Source organism: Bos javanicus, chromosome 14 (genome assembly GCF_032452875.1).
Source record: "Bos javanicus breed banteng chromosome 14, ARS-OSU_banteng_1.0, whole genome shotgun sequence".
In the NCBI taxonomy this organism is placed as follows: domain Eukaryota; kingdom Metazoa; phylum Chordata; class Mammalia; order Artiodactyla; family Bovidae; genus Bos; species Bos javanicus.
The window spans coordinates 7,546,667-7,552,666 of NC_083881.1; the positions used below are offsets into that span (position 1 = coordinate 7,546,667).

The 6,000-nt window shown below is 45.0% G+C and overlaps 1 long non-coding RNA gene across 1 annotated transcript in view; it reads right to left on the reverse strand.

The window, feature by feature from the left end:
* LOC133260315 (uncharacterized) overlaps positions 1-5,455 on the reverse strand; it is a 54,937-nt gene extending 49,482 nt beyond the window's left edge. Inside the window, exon 1 of the long non-coding RNA XR_009740747.1 lies at positions 4,797-5,455. This is a non-coding gene — a long non-coding RNA (uncharacterized LOC133260315). The remainder of the gene's footprint in view (positions 1-4,796) is intronic.
* Positions 5,456-6,000: the final 545 nt, after the last annotated feature.

A 6,000-nucleotide genomic window follows, 5' to 3' on the forward strand; every position in this document is an offset into this window, starting at 1 on the left:
ACAGGTCCGTGGGCAGAGCCACTGCGGTGGGTGAGGCCAGACGGCAGGAGGCTGAGGCTAGAGGAAGCAGGGCTCAGCTTTCCCAGTGATGGACCCTTACTCCCTTCTTTGCATGGAACTTCTTCTAGCTTGTTCTTAGAGGATATTTCTAGACCTTTTTCCAAATTTGTACTTCTCTTGATAGCCCAGGACTCACAGAAATGCCAGTGCCAGCCTCCTTCTCTGCAGGAGTAATTCCCTTCTGCTGGAAACCTCAGATACATGTGTGTGTGTGCACATGTGTGAAAACACACACAGAGAATAAGTGAAAGTGAAAGTCACTCAGTCGTGTCCGACTCTTTGTGACCCCATGGACTGTATGGTCCATGGAATTCTCCAGGCCAGAATACTGGAGTGGGTAGCCTTTCCCTTCTCCAGGGGATCTTCCCAACCCAGGGATCGAACCCAGGTCTCCACATTGCAGGCGGATTCTTTACCAGCTGAGCCACAAGGCAAGCCCAAGCATACCGGAGTGGGAGCTTATCCCTTCTCCTTCGGATCTTCCCAACCCAGGAATCGAACTGGGGTCTCCTGCATTGGAGGCAGATTCTTTACCAACTGAGCTACGAGGGAAGCCCCCAGAGAATGATAGGGGATCCATCTGAGTCACATATGTGATCATCCTTTTTGGGACAGTCTACTGAGTATCCATTCTTAAACCACATTAAGCATCAACACTTTTTTTTATTTGGGAGTGAATTTGTGCCAAGCATGGCAGTAAGACCCATGCAGTCTTGGCTATAACAAGGACAAGTCCATCCAGGCTAGAGGTTCGTGAGTGTGCCCAGGCCGGCACAGAGCCCAGTGCCTGTTGGTGGATGTGAGCGTTTGGCATGCCTGTCTTGGCATGTGGAGCAGTTTTGATGAAGCATGCCTGTTTCTCCCCTCAACTCATGTGCTCTTGCCTTGGCTGCAAGAATGAAATTGTTTCTGTAGCACTAAGAGCACTCAGGCATTAGTACCCGATTTCTACCCCGCCAGTGACCCCTCTTTCTCCCTTGGATTCTAAAAAATTTGTAGACACAACACATAATAAATGCAAATCAAAGCCACAATGAGGTACCATCTCACACTGGTCAGAATGGCTGCTCTCCAAAAGTCTACAAGCAATAAATTCTGGAGAGGGTGTGGTGAAAAGGGAACCCTCTTACACTGTTGGTGGGAATGCAAACTAGTACAGCCACTATGGAGAACAGTGTGGAGATTCCTTAAAAAACTGGAAATAGAACTGCCATATGACCCATAAATCCCACTGCTGGGCATAAACACCGAGGAAACCAGAATTCAGAGACACGTGTACCCCAATGTTCATCACAGCACTGTTTATAATAGCCAAGACATGGAAGCAACCTAGATGTCCATCAGCAGATGAATGGATAAGAAAGCTGTGGTACATATACACAACAGAATGTTACTCAGCCATTAAAAAGAATACATTTGAATCAGTTCTAATGAGGTGGATGAAACTGGAGCCTATTATACAGAGTGAAGTAAGCCAGAAAGAAAAACACCAATACAGTATACTAACGCATATATATGGAATTTAGAAAGATGGTAACAATAACCCCGTATGAGAGATAGCAAAAGAGACACAGATGTAAAGAACAGATTGTTGGACTCTGTGGGAGAGGGCAAGGGTGGGATGATTTGAGAGAATGGCATTGAAACATGTATAATATTATATGTGAAATAGATTGCCAGTCCAGGTTCGATGCATGAGGCAGGGTGCTCGGGGCTGGTGCACTGGGATGACCCTGAGGGATGGGATGGGGAGGGAGATGGGAGAGGGGTTCAGGATGGGGACACATGTATACCCATGGCGGATTCATGTCAGTGTTTGGCAAAAACCCCTACAATATTGTAAAGTAATTAGCCTCCAATTAAAATTAAAAAAAAACACATAATAGCAGATGCATTTTAAATGGATAACCAACGAGGACTTACTGTATAGCACATGGAACTCTGCTTAATGTTACATGCAGCCTGGATGGGATCGGGGTATGGGAGAGAATGGATGTGCATATATGCATGTCTGAGTCCCCTTGCTGCTCACCTGAAACTATCACAAGATTGTTAATCGGCTATACCCAATACAAAATTAAAAGTTCAAAATACAAGACATGATAGCAGAATGAAAGGCAAAGTATCACCTGACTTAGAAGTTGAGGCCCTGTCACGAATGCAGAATGCTATAGTAACAGCATAGATGGGCCATCTGAGGCCAAGAGGAATCCTGCACCAACTGAAATCTAAAGCTTGCGCCTATCAACCTCTGGCTGCATGGAGGATGCACACTGGAGGGGGATGGAGCCCAGGGAGCTGGCGTGCTGGAGCTGTGCACAGTGGAGCCTGAACTCATCATCCAGCCACCTGTATGGGTGGGGGAGGTGGAACGGAAGGGAGGGCATATGGATGCTTTGACTCTTCTCCATGAGGACCCTGCCACGCAACCAACAGCTCTTCTTTCCTGAACTTTTACTATTGGAAGCTCTGATAGGTGCCCAGTAAGTAGGAGAGCGGCTGTAGACTATAGAAACATTCACATATGTTTGTGGGGCATATAGAAACATATAGAAACACAGGACATACAGAAATCAGTGCTAGAAAAAAAAAGTGGATCGTGTGTTCTTGTTTTATTAGCACCTAACACAACAGTGCTCTTTCCAACGTTGAGTGGAAGGATACCAGATAATGCCAGCATTTAACTGATCCTGGTGGGCACAGTAGTCCTGCAGGCTTCTGACTTCAAAAAAATGATGCTTGGCACTGGAAATCATCATCGAATGGAGAAATTAAAGTGGCGATGTTGCCAACACATTCTGTGTCGCTCAAAAGTTGTCAGTGGGCCACACCTGCTCGAGCTACCCCACACAAAGCCCTGGCTGTGATTTTCTGTAACATGGGACACAGGATGCCTCCTGGTATTCGGGCTCACACCGGGATCAGTTGCACAAGGGAAAGAGGGTTATCAGTTTAATCGCCTGTTCTGTACCAGATAATTCCAGCATTTACCTGATCCTGGTGGGCACAGTAGTCCTGCAGGCTTCCAACTTCAAAACACGGTGCTCGGTTATTCTCATAGGTTATAAATGGAAGCTTTCACCTTCCTTTATCTGCCTTTAAATGATTTATTGCACTTAACTTGTTTACAAGCCATTCTGTTCTGCTGGATCATAAACTTTTGGACTCAGAATCTAAGCTTTAATCCTTGCTGTATCTGCAGTACCTAGCCTAGGGTCTGGCATGGTGTAAGGGCTTAATAAAGGCTTGTTAGATAATAAATCAAAGAATGAATGAACAAATCACAAACACTCAGCTCATTGTCTTACACACAGTGTTCCAACTGTTTCCAGCTACACGCTGCAGTTGTTGTCTATCAGCTTGGTTTTTCTCTGCCTGTAAATCTAGACACTTTGCCAACAGACTGATTATTTAAAAAATATGCATTAAATAGGAAAACAGCGGGATATAAAAGGAAGAACAATGGCTTTGAAGATAGACGAAGTTGCATCTGAAACTTGGTGGCACTGTTAATATGGTTCAGGAAAATCATTTGCTCTTCCAGGCTGTATATATAGAGAGAGTCTAGGGAGTAGATGTCCAGTAACTATATTCTGGGGTCTTCTGCCCATGAGGAGGATGGGGTCTGTAGCATGATGGTTACCCTAGCAACAGACCTTGAAATAAAAATTAAGGTACCCAGTGTACCCTAACGCAGCAACTGTTGAGAACAGTATGGAGGTTCCTTTAAAAAAAAGAAAACTTAAAAATAGAGCTACCATATGACCTGCAATCCCACTTCTGGGCATGTTATCAGGAGAAAAACATGATCCCAAAGGATCCATGCACCACAATGTTCATTGCCGCAGTGTTTACAATAGCCAGAACATGAGAGCAGCCTAAATGCCCATCGACAGAGGAATGGATAAAGAAGATGTGGTACATATATTCAATGCAATATTACTCAGCCACTAAAAAGAATGAAATCATGCCATTTACAGCAACGTGGATAAACCCAGAAGCTAACATACCAAGTGAAGTAAGTGAAACAGAGAAGGAGAAATATCATTATGACTTCCTTTTTCTGTGGAATCTAAAAATAAATGATGCAAATGAACTAACTTACAAAACAGAAAGAGACTCACAGAGTTAGAGAGTGGATTTATGGTTGCCAAGGGGAAGGAGGGGGCACAAAATACTTAGGGAGTTTGGGATGGACATGAACACACTGCTATATTTAAAATGGATCACGAGGACCTACTGGATAGCACATGGAACTCTGCTCAATGTTCTGTGGCAGCCTGGATGGGAGGGGGGTTTAGGGGAGAATAGATACTGTCCACCTGAAACTATCACAACATTGTTTATTAATTGGCTATACCCCAATACAAAATAAAAAGCTAAAAAAAGATCACCTATACCATTTTTCTAGGTTCCACATGTGTGCATTAATATACAATATCTGTTACTTTTTCTTTCAAGAATTCTGACATGTCTTCAGCTTTCTCTGCTTTATTGTTGTGTACTTGAAAGCCTCTTTGCAATGCTGATCAGGAGATCCCTGCTTTCTTAGCTCTTATTTGCCAATTTAGTCACTCTTTCCTTTTCACCATGGTTTTCCAGAGTATCTCTTGAGCTTAGCAATGGTCACTCTATTTCATTGCCCTTCTATTTACTCTTTGCCCCATATTTACAAGACGTCTGATACATGACACCAATGAATGCGTCCCCTCCCAGCAATAGCCATCCGAGCTTACCAGCAGTGAATCTTCTCTTGCCTGGTGCTGCAGGCCTCTGTGCTCCTCTGAACCCCATGGATGGAGACCTCATCACCGATAAGCAGTTCCAAATCTCACCTTAGCATCTTCTTTCCTAGGCACCTCAGGGAGCCAGCTGCCATGTGTTCTGTTCTCCAGGAAGCAGATGCAAATGGAAATTTGGACACAGAAAATTTAATGAAGGGTAACTTTGCAGGGTAGAAGGGAAGGATGTAGAATAGAGAAGAGGAAGAAGTTAAGCTGTGATTCAAGCCCCAAACAGGCCAACACCAGCCCAAAAGGACCTCAGGAGCCAAGAGGATCTTCAGACATGTCCTAGATGGGGGAAGGTGGACATGCCCTGTCTGAAGACCGTATCGGCTCGAGAGGTCCTATATTCCTCCTATAAAATGGAAAATATTGCAGGCAAGGCAGTGTCAGAAGAGGGCTGATAGATTTTCAACTCCTGGTCAGACACCTGGGCAGGACACCACAGGGCCCTCCCAGGCTCCTAACCTCTACAGCCTGTCACTGCTTGCTCTCTGCTTCAAAACAGTGGAGACCCAGGATTGACTGGACCAAGTGGACAGCTTCCTTAATACACCAGGCCAATCACTGTCTTTGGAGGAACTTGGACGTGGCAGTAAGTGGGAGTTAAGAGAGAAAGTCAGCCTCTGTGGGTGGCTGGGTCTCTGTGAAGCATGCCAACCAGGAACTCATGGGACAGCCAGGTCCTACCCTAAAGACTGTAGATCAGGGGAAGCCTGTCTGTCATGGAGGAAGAAAAGGCTAAAATAAACCAGCAGAGAGAAGTAGAGACAAGAGTTAGAAGCCTGAGACCCTTCGGATCCCCACTTCCAAACCTCTTAAGTGAGTGAGTGATGTTGCTCAGTCGTGTCCGACTCTTTGCGACCCCATGGACTGTACCCTACCACGCTCCTCTGTCCATGGGATTTTCCAGGCAAGAGTACTGGAGTGGGTTGCCAAATTCAGTGGGTTGCTAAATCAAATTCAGTGGGTTGCTAAATCCATGACCTTGAGCTCTGTACGACTATATCCTTGTAACACATTAGTTCCAGTGTGCTACTATTACATGCACCAGAAAGACCCAATCATATGTTAAACACAAAATAAACCTTAGCTAACTCTTGCGTGTGTGTGTACTCAGTCACTCAGTCTGACTCTTTGCGAACCCATGGATTGT